This window comes from Anabrus simplex, chromosome 1, assembly GCF_040414725.1.
Source record: "Anabrus simplex isolate iqAnaSimp1 chromosome 1, ASM4041472v1, whole genome shotgun sequence".
Classification (NCBI taxonomy): Eukaryota; Metazoa; Arthropoda; class Insecta; order Orthoptera; family Tettigoniidae; genus Anabrus; species Anabrus simplex.
The window spans coordinates 1,561,612,628-1,561,636,471 of record NC_090265.1 but is presented as its reverse complement, the minus strand read 5'-3'; the positions used below and the strand labels follow the sequence as shown (position 1 = coordinate 1,561,636,471).

General features: G+C 43.1%; 1 protein-coding gene across 3 annotated transcripts in view; it reads right to left on the bottom strand.

The window, feature by feature from the left end:
- The window catches only part of LOC136880659 (uncharacterized), a 332,623-nt gene that overhangs the window by 83,137 nt on the left and 225,642 nt on the right, over positions 1 to 23,844 (bottom strand). For all 3 annotated transcript variants that reach the window (XM_067153315.2, XM_067153317.2, XM_067153318.2), the window contains one exon: positions 13,908 to 13,963. The gene's annotated coding sequence lies outside the window, so the exon portion shown is untranslated. The remainder of the gene's footprint in view (positions 1 to 13,907; positions 13,964 to 23,844) is intronic.

Sequence of the window (23,844 nt, the reverse complement as noted above, 5' to 3'; positions counted from 1 at the left end):
ATTCGAAACTCGTTGTGCTGTGTGTTATCGGAGCTGTTTTACAGTGTCGAAGACTCGACATTCAAGTTTCGAAAATGACCCCACTGCAAGCTTTTGGAATGGGTAGACTGCGCCACCAACGAGGAGCTATTCCGTCGTACCGGGAACACGCAGGAAAGCAGCCTATCGTCCGAAATGACAAGCACAGATTGATCATAGAGGACAAGATAAAAGCGAAATATGGACGTGAGTAGAGAAGATTATCCTGGGTGCGATATGCTCTATACAGAAACTCTGATACGCGAGGCGCAACGAAACGAAACGACGATGACCACCGAGCGCTACACAGCCGATTCCTTCCAACTGTTTACCAATTTCATACGTCATTATTAGCTCCTCAACAGAGGTTGGTGTCAGGAAGGGCATCCGTTCGTAAAATGTATGCCTTGTACATTCATCTTACTTCATCCCCGACCCCGTATCAAGACATACACTGAACGATGATGACCAATACTCCACAAAAATTGTTTAATTTGATCTAGTAAGCATTTTCAATAATAATAATAAAATCCGGCCCCACGGTGTAGGGGTAGCATGCCAGCCCCTTACCCACCCCGGGTTCGATTCCCGGCCAGGTCAGTGAATTTTACCTGGATGTGAGGGCTGATTCGAGGACCACTCAGCCTACGTGATTACAATTGAGTATTCGTGGTACCGACCACACGATACCTCGCAATGTGCAGGCCTCCGACTGAGCAGCGGTCGCTTCGTAGGCCATGGCCCTTCCGAGCTGTTATGCAATGGGGTTTGATAATAATAATAATAATAATAATAATAATAATAATAACCATATGGCCTTAGTTACCATTGCCGGGTTGAGAGGCTCAGACGGTTGAGGCACTGGCCTTCTGACCCCAACTTGGCAGGTTCGATCCTGGCTCAGTCCGGTGGTATTTGAAGGTGCTAAAATACGACAGCCTCGTGTCGGTAGATTCACTGGCACTTAAAAGAACTCCTGCGGGACAACATTCCGGCACCTCGGCTTATTAAAGTACTCGACTATTTGTGGGTAGACCCTAATAATGTGTGTACTACCCTAGTGACCACCTGTGCATGGGCACGGTTTACTGATCAATTACAACGTGACATTGCCCAGTATTTTGAAGAAGGCAATGTAGCAGTCTGGCTACACCTCTGTGGGCGAGTTCTATTCTGAGGAGATCAACTCTGAGTCACGACTGGTTTTGTCTTCCCACAGAATTTATTTCCTTGGCTTGTAACCTTTCCCTTAGGCTAGGTTTATACTAGCAAGTAAATTCTTGCAAGGCATTTGCTGCTGGGTTTACACTTCATGCACGAGAACTAAGCATGTTACTTGTACATGTTTTTCACAAGTAACTTGCAGATACTGTTTACATGTGCTTGTAGTGTTAGTCAACCAAAATGACGACATGCAGGCAGATGAGACGTGCTGCAGCTCTCTTAAATCTTATGAATAAAGAACATGAAAAATGAAATGAAATATCGTATGGCTTTTAGTGCCGGGATATCCCAGGAAAGGTTCGGCTCGCCAGGTGCATGTCTTTCTATTTCGCGCCCGTAGGTGACCTGCGCGTCGTGATGAGGATGAAATGATGATGAAGACAACACATACACCAAGCCGCCGTGCCAATGGTATTAACCAATTAAGGTTAAAATCCCCGACCCGGCCGGGAATCGAACCCGGGACCTTCTGAATCGAAGGCCGGTACGCTGACCACTCAGCCAACGAGTCGGACAATAAAGAACATGAATCATATGAATAAATAAATAATTGCGGTATTTATGTAAAAATGCTGCCCAACTCCGCAAATTACGCCAGCAAAATTTACAGTGCACCGATGACAAATGGGTAACATTTCTTTAAATTTGTGATTGTGCTATGAATGCGGTGGTAGTTAATATTAAACGTGCAATTTTTCATTCGAATGTATCTCTCTCCTTAATGATGTTTAGCCCATAATAGCTCAGAACGATGTGGAAATGTGCTACCTGGCAAAGGTTCCCTATGATTTTCTCCTAGAGATCATACTCGCTATATACGAGCCCGCCCAGTCCGTACCCGCGGTAAACAACAAAGAGCTACAAATCTGTTTGGCAAAACACTGCTGGAAAATATTTCATATTCTAATTCAACTATTTAAATTGTCTACGGTTTAGCGACTTTACATTCGTTGTATGTGGGTTCATTTTACGCCATATGATACTCTCTCTAGGACTAGAATCTTCCAACGCCCGGTACCCAGCATTTTCCTGATACGGAAAGTCAGCTGCTGCTTCGGTCAAGCGGCTTATGAAAGGTCCCGTCAAAATGCCGCCACGTTACGCGATAGTTAAAACATCAACGTAATTAGGGACCTGCCCTGACGAAACTTACTTCATCTCCTAAAAAGAAGACAGGCGTAAAACTTCATTTCACAACCCAAAATCCAGTGCACAGTATTTTGACAACTCAACAAGCAACTACAGTAATAAATAGGGAATAAAGGATCCACAACCTCGCTGTCAGATGCAAAATAAGGAGAAAAGAGAAACAAATAGGCTTGCCTTTGCTAAGTAACATACTCTATCCGAAGTCGTTGCTACGCTATTCTCTACGAATTTCATCACTGAGAAATACGCCTACCGAGAATCGGCCGGTATCCCTGAGGAACCACTTTTTAATTTTGCAAGTTTCTTCACTACCTGGGAAAACTGTGTTTTCAAGTTCTGCCATCTTCGCAGCATTTCCTTCGGTGACGTGTTAATGTCCTCAATTGTGCTGAAAGCATTGGACTTCTTACTTCTGTCTCTGCGGGTGAACGTACCGAATTTCTCGGAAGCTCTCGATTTTTTTGTGTATCAATTCACGAGTGTTCCTTCTGGACCAAGTCCTTCACACTGCTTGCATGAGACTGGCTGCAAGCGTCTTGTCCAAGAAATTGCTAACCGCTGCAAGTCAGCTTGCTGGGGAATTTAGACTTGCAAGTGGCGCAGCAAGTTGCTCTGTGCCAGTAAATTGCTGCAAAGAACTTGCTAGTGTAAACGTAGCCTTAGACAGATCACAAGCTTTGCACAAGTTTCCTGCATGTACCATATTTGTTGAGCGTGGGGATCGAAGCTTACAGCTACACGGCTCGAACTCTGAAGCCAACTCGCTCGGTTCCCATAGGAAAATTCTAGGATGGTTAGATTTAGGTACCTGTTCTCCCATGTAACGTACTGAAATAGTGTCAACATCGTGGAGGTTTCCTTGCATGAGGTGAGGGGTTACTTGAGAAAGGGATGCTATCCCAGTCACCTCTACTTATCAATGTGCGAATACGGCCCTCCATGTGTTGCAGACTTAAACCATCTGATCCTTGAATGTATGAAATACCGTGCAGCGCGGGAAGTGATCTATACGTAAATCAAACTTAGGAACACCACCAGCAACAACTGTACGTGCACTGCTTTCTCTTCGCAGTCTGCGTTTTACACCATTTTAGCTACATTCTTGAAAGCCATTGATAGTGAATTAGAAGTTCTGTGGTGCACTTCGACTACATTACTTACGGAACAAGCTAAGCAAGCGACAGTGAGCCTATTCTCTTGCTCAAAGGACTGAGAACTAATTGTTAATTCTGTATAGCAAGCTATCTAGTATACATGGTGTAGTCCATCTGTTTAATATGTACTAAAGCTGGATGTATGGTCATTAGGCCAAATACAAAAGGATTGAGGAATCAGATTTCTTTCACTCGCAGTACCGATACGTCTCGTTCGAGTACGTACTGTATGAAACTTCAATGCACGATTATGAACGCAAATGTTATTCTTCAATGTTTCTTCTTCTCCTTCCTGGCCTTTTAACACAGTTATCTGAGAACGATACTAAAGCGAATTAACTCCAGCTTTATGGCCGGATGCCCTTCCTGACGCCATCGTGTCTATGAATCTGCCGGGAATCGAACCCGGGGCCCTATAAACCGGATGGCTCTACTCTGACCATTCAGTCGTGGGCCGAACTATTCTTAAATGTATGACTGCAAATTTCTAGGTTCGTTAGGAGGTTCCCAACCCGATTCCGAACAGTTGGAAGTTGCCCTTGCTACCACTTGCGCGAGACAGACTAAAACAAAACCAAACATCTTCATCTCATGATCAGTCAGCTATTTTGCAACAACATTTCTTATTTTTTTCTGTGGGCACTTTTCCTGGTTGGAAGTGGAATTAATTCTGGAGTTCCCACACGTTACTACGGGAGATTCCCGCATGGAGGTCGTACAGTGTGACTTGTGATGACCAGTTTCATCTATTTATATAAAACCATTTTTACCGAGGTTTGTGGCAAAAGCAATACATATGATTGCTATTAATCAGATAAGAAAATTTAGAGAATTTGCAAATGTTGTAAAAAGTAAAGAAGCTTTTCGTAACTGTTGATATCATTATCATAGCCAGATTTACGTGCAATCCGAATTACGGGGACGTAGATTTTAGTTTTGTAAATGCCTTCATTCATTAGCCGGTATTCAAACCGCAGTCATCTTGGTCAGTGACGACCTACTACACTGATTTCATACCCTTCAAGGGAATATTGCCTGATAAACAGTAATTGTGACGTATGTACGAGAGTGTAAGACTCCAGATAGACAGCCCTACATCAAAATAACTGCGCTAGGGACAGCCATGCACTGTACATTGAAACAGCAATAAGGACAAGTTCTCGCGTTACAGGTTTGATCACTGATCAGTGTTGGTCTACTTTTCGAAACCTTAGTTCGAGTCTCGATAGTCGTACGCGACCCACTATAACCGCCATTACGCCATCATTGATCAAAGAGCTCTCGTAGAGGCTAAGGGAAATAGGGTCATTAGTCCTGTAAACTCCTGATACTCTGCATTTTAGGTTGAGTAGGCGTGACCACCACTGTTGTTACGCTAGTTAACTGCTGTCCAGGCAGTTATCTTGTTCAAAGTTTTTAAATTGCTCCAGAACAACATTGACTACTAAATGTGATATTCCCTACAGTTTGCCTCACACACGGCAACATGGGGCTGTGTCGGGATCACGGCCGCATGTTTTAACGTACCGCGTGGTAGGTGCTGTCGAAATACAGTGACATGCCAAAAGTAATGGGATAGCACAATGTAACTGAATGACTAGTGGTGCCACCGCCCCAGAAAAAGTTGACGCGGACTAAACCCGCTAGGAGGTAGTCTTATTCTTCGGACTGACTGATGTTGTTTACTTGCTCGTGGCAAGGCGACATGAGTTATCAGAGTTCGATTGTGTCAGAAACTTGGGACATTGAATTTCCGAAGTAGTGGACGCTTTCAATATTCCTCGATTCACGGAGGCACGTGTGTGCCGGGAATATCAAAATAAGGCATTATAATCCACTGTAGACAACGGAGTGACCGTCCAACGTTACACGATAATCGTGACCAGCGGAGGTTGGATAGAATTTTCTGAGTTAATGCATAGGTCGAGTCATAAGTCATGGCAACTATTTTTTTCTCGCGAACAGGAGACAACACGGAAAATCTAAGATATGAATTTGGAAACGTACGGTTTGTACTTACGTATGATGCCACTATATGGTGTATGTAAACAAGTGTGGGTCTAATCATGCTCCCAAGTTCAATGCGTGGGTGAGAGCGTCGCAAAATGGAAGTCAACAAGCAGGAGCAACGATCGTATATTAAAATAGCATGTGACTATGATCTAATCCCCAAAGCCAGCAAGCCATTACTTGGACAACGGTTTGCTAACACAGAGGACATCCTAACAGCATTTCGGAAGGAGGTGTCACACGTTAGCGATACACATGCAGCGAATGGTATTCAGCGCCTGCCCCACCGCTGGCAACGCACAGTGGAAACCTTGGGTGATTATTTCGAAGGTCTGTAACCAGTGGAAATCTGTCCTTTGTACGCAGTCTTGTGTATTTGCTGTCTATACCATAATAAAACAATGTTTACCAATGGCCTGTGTTCTGTCACTTTCCTACGAGAATCTCCTGAAGTCAGAATTTGTCTTCAGGCACTATGCATAAGTACATGCCCTATATTTCCAAATGCATATCTTAGATTTACCGTGTTGTCTCCTGTTCGCGAGACAAAAATAGTTGCCATGACTTATGACTCGATCCTCGTAAAATAGGAACACTTGTCCAAATCACATCCACATTCAATACGGGAGTTGTCAGACGTGTATCTAGCAGATCAGTGCAACGTTTTTTAGCTTCCATGATATACGGAAGCAGAAGATCCACCAGAGCGCTCCTGTTAACAGCACAACACCAGGCACAACGCCTAACTTGGGCTCTTGAGTTGATAATTGGACCATGGAGGACTGGAAACATGTGTCCTGGTCCGATGAGTCACGATTCATGTTGTTTCGGGATGATGGCAGGGTTCGGATATGGTGCTAACCACATGAGGCCATGGATCCCACTTGTCAAGAAAGCACCGCACAGGCTAGTGGTGGTGTCGTAATGGTGTGGGATCTGATCACATGTCATGGTTTGGGTCCACTTGCCCATGTACCCACAAAACTCAGTGGTAACAGTAACAAAACTCTTCTTCATGACTACTTACAGCCATTCATGGACTTCATGTTTACTGACAAAGATGGGATGTTCCAACAGGATATTACACCATCTCATCGGGCTGTGGTTGTGCAGGTCTGGTTCGATGAGCATTCTGGAGAGATCCAGTGAATGGAGTGCCCAGCACATTATCCAGACATGGACCCAAACGAGCATTTATGGAACGTGATGGGGAGACCCACTAGGGAAACCAGAGAACTTCGCGAAACTATTCAGACAGCATGGCTTAACATCTCTTCCAGAGGTCTTCCGTACAGATGAGTTCGTACCACGTCGAGTTACTGCACTTCTCGGGCTGGAGGCGGTCCAACATAATTATACGGGAATCCTATGATTTTTGGCATGTCAGTGTGAAGATCTAATAAAAGGGTGCAATGTGGGTTTTATATTATATTGCTGACATTTAATTTATTCATTGTAAACATTTTCAAGATCATTTTCCCCTAGTGGTGCAGTAGTTGGCTCGGTTGAGGCTCCAGTAGTCCTGCAACTCGCCTCACGACGTTTGGCCAACTTAATTCCATATTGGTGAGTTTGGACTTTGTATTCTGGCAAGCGGCTATACTCTTTCGAATAAGTATTCAATAATTTTGAAGCCATTTATTGCCCACACGTAGTGACATTTCAAGAAATATTTTTCTGCACGTCTCGATGTTCTCAAATGCTCACCATTTGATTTTACACGACGTGCAGCCTCACCTCGCCGTAGCATAGAGCTGCTCTAAATGTTAGCTGCGCGGCACGGCGATTTTAGCACCTCAAGATGGCAGCACCATTGTATCATCTCATGACGTCATACGAAGGTCGGGCTCTTATTGGTAGATGCATTATTCCTTTATCATTACACCGAAACATTTAATTCTGTCGTCGTTACCGAGCTCGATAGCTGCAGTCGCTTAAGTGCGGCCAGTATCCAGGTTCGAACCCCACTGTCGGTAGCCCTGAAAATGTTTTTCCGTGGTTTCCCATTTTCACACCAGGCAAATGCTGGGGCTGTACCTTAAGGCCACGGCCGCTTTCTTCCCATTCCTAACCCTTCCCTGTCCCATCGTTGCCATAAGACCTATCTGTGTCGGTGCGACGTAAAGCAACTAGAAAAAAAATACTGTCGTCACTGTTTTTGTATCGCACACCGGCCCAAGTACAGTTTCAAAACTATTGACGTATTCTACGTCAAAAGTCCAAAACATGTGTGTATTGATACGGTCCGTCAGAGCATCAACCCAAAAGTTGACTAAGCTTAGAAGAAGATTATTGAATAAATTAATGTTATTGTTTTTACGTCTCACTGGCTACTGTTGACGGTTTTCGGAGACGCCGAGGTGCCGGAATTTTGTCGCACAGGAGTTCTTTAAATGCCAGTAAATCTAATGACACGAGGCTGACGTATTTGTGCATCTACAAATACCACCTGACTGAGCCAGGATCAAGCCTGGCAAGCTGGGGTGAGAAGGCCAGCGCCTCAAACGTCTAAGCCACTCAGCCCGATAAAGATTGAGGGACTCTGACAAGAAGTTAGCGTTTTGCCCTGAAATCTGAACCTGTTCCCTTCAATTTGAAATTACACTCCAAAAATCTACTTTTCCTTTACTAGCCTAGCTGCTGAGTGTGACACTAACACTTACATGTTTTTTGTTTTTTAAGGGAAGTATGTATAATAATAATAATCATCATCATCATCATCATCATCATCATCATCATCATCATCATCATCATCATCATCATCATCATCATCATCATCATCATCATCATCATCATTATCATTATTATTATTATTATTATTATTATAGTCGCTACAAACCTTCGACCATGTGATAAGAGCGCCGGGTGTCTAATGAGGTTGTAAACATCGCCCTACTTGCAGAAGAAAGTGAAACCCGGTGCCGCAGATCAGACCGGAACCAGGAACGTTACATCATAACGTGCGCATCGCTGTGGAACTGTGCGCGGTGGGCCGATGTGGGGCAGATGAGGAGATAGCGGGGGAGTTGGCCAACACAGTAGCAAACTTCAGTGCGCAACTGAACAGAAGACACACCGCGTAGATTTGAATTTCGAAAGATAATACTAATGCACCCAATGTACGAAACTTTGACTATGACACTCCAGTAAGAAATCTTTATGTTCCTCAGTAATAAAATGTAGGCCTACCTGCATTAGGTTTGCTCGTCACATTGGTGTATTTTACCAGTTTACTTTCAGCCAATGGTTAACTAATTAATTCATTTACAGTATTTATTGATTCATGTCTAACTCAAAATTACGTATTATCTATTTATTTATTTATTTATTTATTTTATGTATTTATTTATTTTTCTTCTTTCTTTCTTAATCTGTTTACCCTCCAGGGTTGGTTTTTCCCTCGGACTCAGCGAGGGATCCCACCTCTACCGCCTCAAGGGCAATGTCCTGGAGTTTCAGACTCTGGGTCGGGGGATACAACTGGGGCTGAACAGGGATCTTGCCAGGGGATGGGAAGAATGGAAGGGATAGACAAGGAAGAGGGAAGGAAGCGGTAGTGGCCTTGAGTTAGGTACCATCCAGGCATTTGCCTGGAAGAGAAATGGGAAACCACGGAAAACCACTTCCAGGATAGCTGAGGTGGGAATAGAAACCACCTCTACTCAGTTGACCTCCCGAGGCTGAGTGGACCCCGTTCCAGCCCTCGTACCACTTTTCAAATTTCGTGGCAGAGCCGGGAATCGAATCCGGGCCTCCGGGGGTGGCAGCTAATTACACTAACCACTACACCACAGAGGCCGACTACTTATTTTTGCTAGTGGTTTAATGTCGCAGCGTTAACTCAGTTTTCGGCGACTGTGGGGTACGAAAGGGCTAGGGGTGGGAAGAAGCGCTCATGGTCTGAAGGTACAGCATCAGCATTTGCCTGGTATGACAAGGGGAAATCACGGTAAACCATATTTGAGGCTGCCGAAAGGAAGTGTTCGAACCCATCTCACGAATGCAAGCTCACAGCTACATGGCCCGTACCATACAGTTTACTTGTTCGGTACAGAAAACGATAACCTATAGTGTAGTAGTCCCTGCGGACGGTAGCAGCGGGGAATCCGCGAAGCGTACTCTGCAAAATTATTTACCTTAAAACAAGGGGATTCGAAGCGCATCTCGCAACCAAAATATGTAAATCTTGAAGCGCACTATCAATTGCCAGGTTGCGACAGAACGCGTAAAGGAGACACGAAAAAGGGCAGGAATAAAAGTATTATAGGCTAATATATTCCGGAATTTGCAAGTTTTTGCAGAGATTTTACGTAGTGGAGAGTGTTGTTTACGTAAATCTAATACATTATGCATTACTTCTGAATGACGCTATGTTCTTCGCCGAATACGTTTACGACGCCTATATTTTTCTGCCCAATTTTGTTTCCTACCAGCGTTATGAGCCTTTAAACCTAGCCAAGAACTAGGAATGGTATTGAGTCTTGCCATAAACTAATGGACAATTTTACACACTACAATCACGTGATAATTATCATATACTCTAAGTGCTGCTGCTCATACGATAAGATTGGTAAAACTGACTTCCAGTAACAAAGGTGTATTCAGCATTCAATTGAACACTTCTACAACTGCGACTTCTGTTAGACAGACTTCATGACTGGAGTGGAGGATGGGTAAAATAGACAAACCTGAATACCTTGCAAAAGTACGCCTTCAAGACTTGTGTAAAATACATATACGCATATACTCATATACTGGACTTCATTTTAATGGAATGTTTATGTTCCGAGACTGTACCTTCAAGTCTGGAGGATGTGGGGGGGGGGGGGGGGTAAGGGAAGCGAGTGATATAAACTTAATATATTAGTGTGTGCGCTTCAGGATCTCACCTGCGCTTAAAGGTATGTTTGAATTGAAAGTCCTCTTCATAGTCCAGACTCTGTAGCACGTATGGTTAGTAAACCGAGGATGAGGATTTGTATGAATCGATGGAAGCATGAAATACAGAACCTAGTGCGTGTATACAACGTAGGTATGGCCTCCATTCAAAAGTCAATAAGTTACAAAACAAAATTAGCAGCCTTTAAAGATGGAATAAACCAGACAGCAGTTGCATATAAATATTTTCGCAATCTACGTTGGCAACATTTATAATTACTAAGACAAATTCAGTGTGCTGTAAATTCCCTTCAATGTATTTCAAACGAACAGTTATTTGCTTAGAAATCCTCATGATCAGTAGTTATTAAATAGGCTATTAAGAGGAAAAACAAACAAAACTTACACATTTATTTCCGAAGTAGTTAAATTTATTTCTGAACTATTTTGTAACGCATTACATTTCTTATTAGTTAAGATACACGCTACAGTATTCAAGTACATACTGTATTTTTGATGTCTTATTTTTACGTTGAATTAACTTGTAGGTCAAACCGTATTCTGCATGCATACTATAATGACAACCTTCTTGGGCCCGAGAACACTGTTATAAAGACATTCGAATGTAATGGGAAACTGTCCAGAACCATGATGAGGATTGTTTATGTTAGAATCTTTGGAATTCAAATCTCAACTCTAGCGAGTCAGCTGGAAATAACTTCAGCTTTCATTAAACGAACAAGAACTCGGCATCTATCTATTGGGACCAGATAAAGGTTATCTCCCCTTTAGAAGAAAAATACAATGAAACTCTAACGACCACATTTTTTGTAACTTTCAAAGAAAAAAAATACTGTTTCAGCGAAGTGGTTGTACAGGTCGAGTCCCACAAGGGTTGCTGTCGTTCCAGCATACCGTTTGTGTGCTCCCCGTCGCACGCCCAGAGAAAACCCATCAACTTCGATTACTGGATAATCAGATAGATAAACAGGCAGGAACAATAAAACTTATCCCATGACAGTAAGTGTTGAAAATGCTCTCTCTCAGCTTATAGACAAGCGCTGACGCGCTCTCTCTCTCTCTCTCTCGGCATATAGACAAGCGTTGACGCTCTCTCTCTCTCTGCTTATAGACAGGCGCTGGAGTGTCTCATTATAGAGTCCGGTTCACTCTCTGCAATTCAGCCTCATGAATCTTCAAAATTTCGGTGCGAATTGCATTTTTCAGTTTTCCTTGTGCAGGGGATACCAACTACCCCACAAATAAAAGTCACAAAGCATTAAGTCGGGAGAGTGAACTATACATAAAACACTAATTATTCTGTCCTCGAAAAAAAAAAAATCACTCGCTACTTTCATTGAATGACTCGCGGTATGTGCTGTAGCCCCGTCTTGCTGTAAATGTCTGAGTGAACTTTCCTGTTTAAGTGAGGAAACTACTCTTTCAGTATTCATTATATGTATAGGCAAGAAACAAATCTACAATTCACTTAGCACTAACAGCGCACCAAACTCCTATTTTAATGTCATGACGTGGAGTTTCATGAACTATTCTTGAATTCTCAGGTGACCAATGCCGGTTATTTTTGCGAATTCATACGTCCATGCAAATAAAACCACGGCTCATCAGAAAATAGCACTAATTCAGGATTTAATTAAACACCCAGTGTTGACAGACTGAAGAAAACAATTGCATTAATGTTTTCTTGCTGCTGGATCTTTTGTACTTAAAGTTTGCACTTCTGTAACCCAGTAAAGCTTAAATTTCACTTTTCTTGCCCGCCATGCAGAAGAATACGAAACTTTGCTGAGCCAGTTTCCTTAAATACGTTCGGGGGATCACTCAAGTCCTTCACAATTTCCTGAATTTTTCATCAGTTAAAACAGCTTGTTGATCACTAGTTTTTTTAGTACTGCGCCGAAAGTAATGAATGTATTCCCAATTTTCTTAATTTCGTAATGTGTTGGCACTAACGCGCTTTAGGTAATTGAAATTCTCTTCTCATTCTTTTTGCAGATTCATGCTTACAGCACACGAAAATACGCTGTTCCGCACTTATTTCGGATACCATGAAGAGCACTGAACTGATAAATTAGAATACTGCTGTAGAAGCAGCAATCACGCTGAGCGCTGCAAGAAAGCTGAGAACATGACATCGCTGGGCGAGCTATATGGGTCAGACAGCTATTGCATCATCCACTCGCCCAGACACGGCACAGGAACCGGCAACTCTACTGAGGCTCCACTGCAACATCTTCGTCATGTTGATGCGCAAAGCTCCAACGGCACGAGTTCGAACTGCACCCATTTCTGAATTCCGTCACCTTCCATTGGAATTCTGAGAATATAAGAAAGTTTCAACAGCTGACATTGGCTCAAGATATAAGTAACAAGAAGAATGACGTACGCAACGACATAATCTTCATCTCGATCACTTAACACTAATTTCGGGAACGATATCTAACAAATTTGGATCGTGGATGCTTCGTTGTAGTTATTTCCATCGGAGAGATGCGATTCGGGAAAGGTGGAATTCTGCATACTTGATTGTTTCCCAGTAATACGTCTGTCATTCAACGAGGTGAGATTGCCATTTTGTTGTGAATCAAAAAGTTTACATAGGGTGTAAACTTTCTTCATATGGTACATTAACATGCTCATTTCAAATTCCCAACTGTTTTTCGAACAATAATTTCGGCTGTGGAAAGCAGGTTTACTTACTGGTATGACTCCTCTTAAGAAAGTTAGACCACCCTTTAATATAAAATATGGAGTTTTTTTTTTTTGGCGTAGAATGTGTCTTTCGTTTTGTTCGTGTACTGTGCCACGCGTGGAATTTGGAGTGTCACACGGGAAGGTAACTTCGCAATTATTTCTAAGTGGTTAATACACAGTTGAAGAGGCGAAGGGTGAAAATATTCTTTGAAATTAGTTTCGATAATCGGTCACGTCATGGACAGTGGTAGTGGCATCTGACATTTTCTGTTGAAATCGAGGCTGCCGCGATGCATTAGTATAGCTCGCGACTCCGTGGTGTTTTAAGACTGTAGCAAGTGGTATTGTTATATTTTTCCCGCATAATTTTATCATACTAGCTACCATTGGTAGCTTCGTGATTAAGTCGGTTGGAAAGTTGAAAATTGAGTTAAATTTGCGATACGTTTAAATAAAGTTGGTGGCCTAAACGCGTTCAGCAGGAGAGAAGTCTGCAGCAGAAACTACCGCCAGCGCAAGAAAGTGAAGGAGAACGCGCCTCAGTGGAGCCGGTTTGTTGTTCGACTCAACCCGTCGGTAGTTTTTCATTACATCTTACTTCATAGCGGAAAATATGATCGTATTTTGTGTCTCCTTTAGTCAATTCACTGGCAGAAGGTGGTAAGGTATATTTCTCAAATTGACTACAGCATGTAGTCCTCATAAAGTTAAAAATGTAACGAGAGACTGAAGTATGATTAAGATACCTCATTTACTAACCTTTCACCCTGCTGGCCGAAGAACAAATCCCGGTGACTTCGGGGAGTGGTTTTCACCTGAAATCAAGAAATAAAACTCATTTTAGGACAATTAAACCTCAGGATAAACCCAAAAATGGTTCAGGGAGTTCCAAGGATTGCAAATTATCAATGTAAGCTGAAAAAAAATATTTCGATGTAAATACATTTTGATTGACGTAATCAAAATGGCTGTAGGATTAGACTTTATATAAAACATGATGTATAATGTAAAATTATGCATTAAAATTACTTTACTAAAATTATAAGTTAAAAGTTCTGTACTTGAGAAATGAGAAATGTTATGCCGTGACTTGAACTGCCTGAATCCTTAGCCTTGAGTTAAAATTAAAACACGTCAGGATGGATATAAAACCTTAAATGGCATGGGTAGAAATAAAAATATTTTAATGAGAAACTACCAGAAGTGGACAGTCTCCGGATTCAACTCCAGTTAGTCCTGATTGGTTTATCTATATATGAACAACCACTGTCCCAGACAACTACTAGATGTGCTGCGTTGTTGGAATTATAGGAGCTTTATAACCATAAAAAATCGTGTCCTCATCCCGAGATGGTGCAGCTCCTCTCAGGTACACTCCCAATGGAGATGAGCTGCATGTACACACCAGCCCTCCTGCCGGTCTTAAATTTCTGGCAATAGTGGGAATCGAACCCGGACCTCTGAGGAAGACTGCTAATAGCGCCGACTGTTACGCTATGGAGGCGGATATCAAAGATGAGCTGTCAGTCTGTACCACGCTGCATGTTTTAGAAGAGGAAGAGTTCATACAATTGGCGGGCTGAGTATGGAAGCGGTAGATTCTTGGCCTTCTGTTCGTGAGCTCAAGTTAGCGACTTCGATCCTTGTTGAGTCCGGTGGTATTTGAAGGTACCCAGATGCATCAGCCTCATATTGGTAGATTTACCGGCATGTAGAAGAATTCGTGCAGGACATTTCTACACCTTAGCGTAACAGAAAAGCGTAAATTGAGTAAGTAGGATGTAAAGATATTATTATTATTATTATTATTATTATTATTATTATTATTATTATTATTATTATTTACGATCTCGTACCTTTTCAAGGCGTGGACGACGACAATAATGATTATAATATTTATTGTATTACACGGCCGAATAACTCGGCTCTCGGTCTTTGGTATGAGGAAAATCACACCAAAAGAAACAAAATATTCCATGGGTAATTACACAACCCATTTTCCACCTGCCCATGGAAATAATATGCTCTTAGACTAACGATTTGGAACTTGCGCGGTGACGTCTGGGGGCTGTTCTTCAGTCCGGCATGGCTTCCATTTACTCGTGCCCACATTGCTGTGTTTCATAATTACACTGAAGAAAATGGAAATTGCAACACCCAGAAGGAGTGGTGCTACATTGCTGCAATTGAATATGCAAGACGAGTGTTCCGTTGTGATTCGATGATTACACCTTCAGGTCCCTCTGACCGCAAGTTTGGACAACAATCAATACAGGATGTGCCCACCACGAGCTGCAATACATTGATGAATTCGTCGAGGCATGGAGTCCAATAAGGCCCTGGTTCGCTTCCTGAGGAATTGTGGCCCATGCTTGCTGCACTGTACGGGTCAGTTGTTCCAGAGTTGTGGGTGGCTGAGGACGGTTGGCTAGTTGTCGACCCATCATGTCCCACACATGCTCAATAGGGGTCCGGGGATCTGGCGGTCCATTCTAAGGTTGTGATGTCGTGGAGAGCTTCTCTGGAGATGCGTGCAGTGTAAACCCGGGCATTGTCCTGCTGAAACATCCCATTAGCAATGTTCGCCATCATAGGGACAACCACTGGATTGAGTACCCTATCAACGTACTGCCGAGCAGTCATGGTGCCCTCAACAAGCACTAATTGTGATTTCACATTAAAACCAATAGCTCCCCAGACCATAATGCTTGGTGTTGGCCCTGTACGCCTCTCGACAATAAGATCTGGGCGGCCCCTCTCCCCGGTACGTCGGCGAACACGATTCCGGCGATCACTGCTGGCAAGACAGAAGCGCGATTCACTTTTTTTTGCTAGGGGCTTTACGTCGCACCGACACAGATGGCGACGATGGGATAGGAAAGGCCTAGGAGTTAGAAGGAAGCAGCCATTGCCTTAATTACTGTAAGGTACAGCCTCAGCATTTGCCTGGTGTGAAAATGGGAAACCACGGAAAACCATCTTCAGGGCTGCCGGCAGTGGGATTCGAACCCACTATATCCCGGATGCGAGCTCTCAGCCGCGCGCCTCTACGCGCACGGCCAACTCGCCCGCTCGATTCATCACTAAAGACGACCCTATGCCATTCTTCGACCCACGTCGATCTTTCTCGACACCAGGCCAGCCTTACACGTCGCTGTTGTGGGGTCAATGGAACACCTTCTGCAGGGACACGGGCTCGTAAGTCAGCTGCACGCAGGCGATTACCAACTGTTTGTTGTGTAACGCGGGGTGCCACAGCTGCTCGAATTTGCGCTGCTGTTGCATGGGGTTCCATCCGGGCCATCCGAGCCATCCGAATGATGCGGCGATCCTCTCTCACAGTTGTCTGTCGCGCTGGGCCTGTGCCAGGTCTACGAGTGTGGGTACCTTCATTTGACCACTGCTGCCATACACATTGTACCGTAGATGCCTGTCGGCCGACAAGTGCAGCGACAGTCCTTGGCGATAATGCAGCCTCACACAGCGCAATTATCCGAGCCCTCTCAAACGGCGACAGTTGTTGATAGCGTGCTCTTCTCTGTCGTCGAGGCATGTTTGACGGGGAACACTTCACTGCACAGACTGCAAGTCAACTACGCTACACCATAGTCCGTATACTGGAGTTGATTCCTCCGCGACCAATCACGTGGGGAGACCTGTAGCAACAATTCAATGGGTCTGAAACTTTGATCCTTTACATACCTACATGGCATCGTTCCATATCTTGAAAATCAACACAAACGACCAATGCCTTCATGGTGTTGCAATTTCCATTTTCTCAAGTGTATTTCTCTTATCGCCTTTTCAAAATTCTATATCCTTTCCGACAGCCACGATATTAGGTTTGCAAACGATAAGGAATCATTTATGTAGCTACTGTATCATTCATAGCCTTTTCTCTCATTCTTAGCGAAATGGATCTTCTTCCTCCGATTCGTGTTGGTAGATGCTAATGATTGCTTTGCCCCATAATAAACGTAACCATCAACACTTCTTACACCCCGGTGGGGTCGCGGCATATGAGGATCTGTCTAACGTTTTACGGCCGGTAGCCCTTCCTGACGCCAACACTATGAGGAGGAATGTATTCACTATTAGTGTTTCTGTGGTGTGTAGTGCGTAAATTGAAAAGTTTGTATTAAGACAAGTACAGACGCCTTATCCCCGACCCGGAGAATTAACCAGATGCGGCTACAATCTGGTGTAACAGTGTCAATCCGTTCAATGTAAAGCTCATCACCCCTGGAAATTTTAATATTTTGAGATGAAAATGTACATCTGTCACTCGCTAGACAATTTGGTAAAATAATCATTACATTTGTGTATACATAGGAAAAATTCGAATGCTTTGGAAAAACTCGTCCAGATAAATCACAGTGTAAGTTCCAAAGTGGTACAGTCCAAGCTGTGAGAGTGATGTAACGTATTTGTACACTCCTGGACGTCGTGTAGTCATAAGACCGAGTATTGCGACATTGTTCACTCTTCTCGGATCCGGGCAGGTCAAGTCACGGTGCAACATTTCTGGAAGTTATTTCCTTTCGTAAAAACAGCAATTTTCAAGGATGACGCCAAGTGCAGACCATTTAATTTATAATGATGCTAGTAAAGCAGTTTTCAATGCATAATTAACACGATATCTCATGGCTCATGTTTTGTAAAATGTCTGGCTATAATTTATAATTTTCCTGATAGTTTGTTGTCTGTTAAACCTTGCTAACAGAAGTTTTATAGGGAGTAATTCGAATTACTACAGCACTGCAGCCCATCGTGGATATTAAACGAAGTATAAATACCAGGGAACAAATTGCTTTACTCTGTCATACGATTTCTTCCTCTTGTATTATTATTATTATTATTATTATTATTATTATTATTATTATTATTATTATTATTATTATTATTATTATATTAAAATAATAAATAGCTTACAAAAAATATTTGAAAGGGAGGACTGGAATTTAATTCTAGAATACTTCTATTACCGACAACAAACTTGCAGCTCTGTTTGCGTTGCACATATTGTATTTCACTGAGGCGGACTGTCATTCTCAGATTTCTTCCATCACCACCTACGACACGCACAGAATACCTAGAATACACTCTAACCCAACCTGTAAGGGTTATATTACACGTCCAAGTTACTGAAGTTTGATTCTTTCATTTTTTTTCAGGAAAGTCCTGAACAATTCCAACTGTACGAGTATGAAAAGTAATATTAAACCCAAATAATTAACATCGTCAGTCAAAGAAACAAGTAAGTGCAGTAGATAGTAAACCAGTAGCCTCATTTCCCTATCGTCCGGCTCCTTGGCTGAACGATCAGTGTCGATATTGTGGGTCTCGGATTGGATTCCCTGTCGAGTTGAAGATTTTAGCAGCGTCTGGTCTGTCTGAGACAATGTTTGCGTTAGTCTCAATGCACACCTTGCTAACAACCATCACAGAAACACGGAATAATGAATCCGTCCCTCCACATAGGATCCCCTGTGGGCGGGAACGGTAGAATACATCTACGTCATCCCAGCCTATCGTGAAAGCGACTAAAAGGGCACACATGGGCTTTCATCTTGGGAGCGTGGGTTTGCAACCACGGTCCCCCTAGCAGAGTCTGGCATTGCTTCCACTTGTCGGGCACCTCAGTTTCATCGTTACTATCTGAACTCCCTTGTTCAAGCTGTTCCGATCCCAACGGTATTAATTTTGCGACGCCTAAGGCGTCCTTCATTTTCACGCCCTTCGTGACCCTCCCCTTTCCTTTCCCGATCCCTTCATTCTTTGAAATATCGGACCTCTTCCATGTTTTTTTCTGATTTATGTTAACAGAGGATGGTTGCCAAGTTGTACTTCTTCTTAAAACAGTAATTACCAACCAACCAACCAACCAACCAACCAACCAACCAACCAACCAACCAACCACCACATGGATTTGGCGTTAGGAAGGGCACCAAGCCGTAAAATAGGGCTAAATCCTAATGTGCAACCCCATCAAGATGGGAGAAAAGCGGCCGATGAAAAATAAGGCATCCCAACCTCGTTATGGTTTTCGGAGATTCTAAGGAGCCGGAATTTTATCCCACAGGAATTCTTTTACGTGCTAGTAAATGTGTCACGAGGCAAGTGTATTTGAGCACTTTCAAATACCACCGGACTAAGCTGGGTGGTGGGAAATGAAAACATTCGATGTGTTCGTATATTAAACAAAAACAGTATTTTTCATGAGGTGGTGGTGATTATTTTAAGAGGAAGTGCAACTAGGCAAGCATCCCCTATATAACATAATCAGAGAGAAAAATGGAAGGGATCCGACACTTCGAAAATGAAGGTAACGGTCAAAGAAAGACAAGGGCCACGAAGGGCGTGAAAATGAAAGGCTCCCTGGCCATAGGAAATCTAACAGCGTCGGGGTCGGAAAAGAACAAGAGTTGATCAACGAAGGCCGGATAGGTTAGATGAGGACCCTGGCACAAGTAATTGGAAGCAATGCCAGGACTCAGCTAATCACCCACTGGTCGCCACCCACGCTCCAAAGTTCAGAGCCCCTGGGTCCCTTTTAGTCGCCTCTTACGACAGGCAGGGGATACCGTGGGTGTTAAGCTACCACCTCCACCCACAAGGGGAGACTGAGATGGGATCGAACCCTCCAGTCTGAACTCAGAAGGCTACTCAGCTTGCCAGCAGCAGCAACAGAAGCAGTCCTTTCCTTCTGTCAGTCTGACATACGGTAGTTTATTTGGTAATGAGGAATGAATAAGTAGTTGTAATTCTTCATGGGTAATTCTGCTATAGGTTTAAAGTCGTATCAACACTTCCATGTTTCCAGCGACGGTGGGTTGGAAAAGGCTAGGACCGAGAAGGAAGCAAACGTGGCCTTAGTTAAGATACATCCGGAGCATTTGTCTGATGTGAAAATGGGTAACCATGGGAAATCATATCTTCAGGGCTGTTGGCAGTGCGGTTCGAGCTCACCATTTCTTGAATGTAAGCCTACATCGCATGGTGTAACAACTCATAGAATAGTAATAAAACGATAGACTGAGGTAAGTTATCCTGTATTTACTGGACATATCACACGTTCATGGGAGTACTAGGTCTATACAAGAAAATATGTGCTTCTCCGACCAGAAGGAAAATACTGTACCTCACAATGAAAGCTATTTTGTAGCCAGCAGTGGTATTCAAACTTTTTAGTTGGCGTACCCCCGACGTACGAGTATATTGCGATTGTACCAGAAATAAATTATTGTTGCTGGAAGCAAAATAATATTATCTATCATCATGATGATGTTTCGCAGATTATTATCCTGAGGTATGAAAGAGATGTAGCCGGGGATTTAAGGGCGCATGCCCTTCCTGACACCACGGGATTTTTTATTGAAAATCCCTCCCCAGCAACACCAGAAATCAAACCACGGTCAACGGAAAGACACGCAAACACCACCCTGTTCCCCAATAACGTACTTACTGTATATACATCGTCGTTGGGCAAAAGGAAACTTCGTAACTCTTTCGGAGTAAAGTTTACAGAAGAAGCCCAAAACCAAGCCGTCAGCAATGGCCGGAGAACTGTTCTTGGCCGCTGGAGTTTTCTGTTCCCCTCTCAGGCAAGCCTTCACAAGCCTTCTCGAGAGTGGAATTACGAGGCTTTCATTGTCCAGCGACGATATATATACAAGAGTATAATTATTAATGGAACAATTACTGTATACACTGTTACTGAAGCGAATGAGTAGAATTCGAAACAAAATTTTTTAAAAAGAGCATTGCAGCTTGAGTAAGTATTTTTACATACCTAGTCAATGGCAGGTACAAACTAACACATATTTTAGATCGAGTCGTTCGCAAAGGGAACTATGTGTAATGGTAGACAAGAACACTACATCAAATGAAGTTTTTTTTTAAAAAAAATGAGCAGGCTCAAGCTCACTGAAAACAGAAGCTATTATAAATTTGCGTACCCCTTGAGACGACCCTGCGTACCCCTAAGGGTACGCGTACCACCACTGAGCGAGAGAAAGAAAGTCTTATTTCGAAAAAAATCTGATTTTCTTGAATTACAAATAGCACATAAGTGTGAAAACTAGAGACCTCTATTCATGTTTGCTTGCTCCCCCCAACTTGTGATACAGAAATTAATAATTCATTTTATTGTTTTTACGTCCCATTAACTGCTGTGGTAGTTTTCGGAGGTGCCGAGGTGCTGGAATTTAGTCTCTCAACGAGTTTTCTTCTTCTTCTTCTTCTTCTGTTTACCCTCCAGGGTCGGTTTTCCCTCGGACTCAGCGAGGGATCGCACCTCTACCGCCTCAAGGGCAGTGTCCTGGAGCGCGAGACATTGGGTCGGGGATACAACTGGGCAGCAGAACCAGTACCTCGCCCAGGCGGCCTCACCTGCTATACTGAACAGGCGTCTTGTGGGAGGCATGGGAAGATTGGAAGGGATAGGCAAGGAAGAGGGAAGGAGGCGGCCGTGGCCTTAAGTTAGGTACCATCCCGGCATTTACCTGGAGGAGAAGTGGGAAACCACGGAAAACCACTTCGAGGATGGCTGAGGTGGGAATCGAACCCACCTCTACTCAGTTGACCTCACAAGCCTGAGTGGACCCCGTTCCAACCCTCGTACCACTTTTCAAATTTCGTGGCAGAGCCGGAAATCGAACTCGGGCCTCCGCGGGTGGCAGCTAATCACACCAACCACTACACCACAGAGGCGGACAATGAGTTATTTTACGTGCAGTAAGTCTACCGACACGAGGGTGACGTAATTGAGTACATTCAAATACCACCGACCCTGCCAAGTTGGGGCCAGAAGGCCAGTGCTTCAACCGTCTGAGCCACTCAGCCCGGCATACAGAAATGAATCCAGTCACATAATCGAAAGGGAACTCCTCATATAAGGTCTCCCTATCAACTATTTTAAATATTTATGAGCCTGAAAATACTGGAACCAGATGTGTTCTAAAAGCCTTGAACTTTCAGAAGACGTATTTCGGAGCAAAGTTATAGACCTGCTTTTATTCCACATCACGTGAGAACACAAAGGCGAGCCTTAAGCTATGTCTAAACAACATCGTTATGACGTGCAACAGAAGAATGATGTTCTAGAAGGCATGTCAGAATGTTTATGGAGAGCCTGTACCATATGAACAACTTTTAAGATGACATATTTTTAACAGTATTTATAGGATAATTACTCTGCTTGTATTACGGTTCATATTTTCAGAAGAGTGTAGAGACAAGACAACAAAGAAGGAAGTCAAGAACCTCTATAACCACGGTGTCCTTCAGTCGTGTCTCCCGGAAACTGGAAGCGACCGCTTATCTCGTCGAGAGACTTCAATGCGCGTACGAACAAGGACACGCGGCTTTAATTATAGTCTCTGCACGCGTTACGGTGCAGACGGGTGAGGTGCCATGTGCTTGTTCTCTGAGTTCGTTATACTTCAAACAGAACTGGTAAGCAGGAGATACATGGGCATTTTGGACAGGATTATCATAAATCACTTTAAATTCGTTCATGGCAATACGGCTCGCTGTATACACCCAATTGCATACGGTCCTTATAATGTTTTAATCTTTTGTACAAATATCCCTGGACTCCTTCCTCTATGGGGTAGGATATGAAATATGAGAATCTAGGTAGCGATTTTTTACGACCGGACGCCGTTCCTAACGTCAACCTCATCAGAGGAGTTAATGAGATGAAATGAATGGCGTGATATATGATCGTAGGAAGGAAGAGGGTGAAGCCCGGTGCCGACACATAGCCTACTCCTGTCAAATAGTACCAAGGGGTCCGCTGAAGTATTTATGTCCCCATCTGAAGACGCATCACCACCAACAGCGTCACATGCCCTCACTCCATATGAGCACTGTGGAGAGGTTTGGAATTGAATCCATGCTTTTGGCACGCAATCAAGTGATAACTTTTATACCACCACCTCTTCTACCCTGCCAGTCAATATTCTGATTGTGAAAATTTGTTCGACCAACGGGACTCGAACCGGGCTAATTACCGTATCAGACCATACAGACTTGGCGCCTTAACGATCATGGCCACAAGGCAGGCTATCTTTTGTACAAATATAACTTTAATTTTATGTTACGAATCACTATTTACCCTTCATATTTCACTCATTACTGTATGTCCGAAGAAAGTGAAGTTATGAGTTTCCTAATAACTTACTAATTTTCGATGAACTGATCCGAGTATGTGAAGAAACTAATTTTGTACACAAATGACTACTATATGAATTACACAATAATAATAATAATAATAATAATAATAATAATAATAATAATAATAATAATAATAATAATAGAATGTTCGAAAATTGCCCATGTATAATGGATGTATTCTCAGATCAACGAAACTTCGGAGAGCAGAGTGAAAAGGAAGTGGTTTTGTGTTTTGTTTTTTTATAAATTTGCTTTACGTCGCATCGACATGGATAGGTCTTATGGCGATGATAAGATAGGAAAGGGCTAGGAATGAGAAGGAAGCGATCATGGCTTTAATTACGATACAGCCCCAGCATTTACCTGGTGTGAAAATCGAAAAGCACGGAAAACCATCTTCAGGGCTGCCGACAGTGGGGTGTGAACCTACTAGCTCCCGGATGCAAACTCACAGCTGCGCGCCCCTAACCACACGGCCAACTCGCCCGGTCAAAGAAAGAAAGAAAAAAGAAAGAAA